Here is a 376-nt window from a genome sequence, read left to right on the forward strand (position 1 = left end):
TTTATTGGGCCGCAATTTATAACAGCCTGAGCATGCTGGAGATCCATAACCATAGTAAGGTAAGTTATCTGTTCAACCTGAAAGTGATTTTCTCTTCTCTAGGGAAAGGCTTCTACCCATCCAGTAGCCCTGATAATGTGTAAGAAAGATTAGACTGAATCACAGAATCCGTTAGGTTAGAAGTGACGACAGTGGGTCATCTGGTCCAACCTCCCTGCTCGAGCAGGGCCATTCTAGAGCACATGGCTCAGGATTGCATCCAGACAGTTCTTGAATACCTCCAGTGAAGGAGAACCCATGACCTCTCTGGGCAATCTGTTCCAGTGCACAGTGACCTGCACAGTAAAGAAGTTCTTCCTTGTATTCAGGTGGAACT

The sequence above is a fragment of the Acanthisitta chloris genome, unplaced genomic scaffold, assembly GCF_000695815.1.
Source record: "Acanthisitta chloris isolate BGI_N310 unplaced genomic scaffold, ASM69581v1 scaffold156, whole genome shotgun sequence".
Classification (NCBI taxonomy): domain Eukaryota; kingdom Metazoa; phylum Chordata; class Aves; order Passeriformes; family Acanthisittidae; genus Acanthisitta; species Acanthisitta chloris.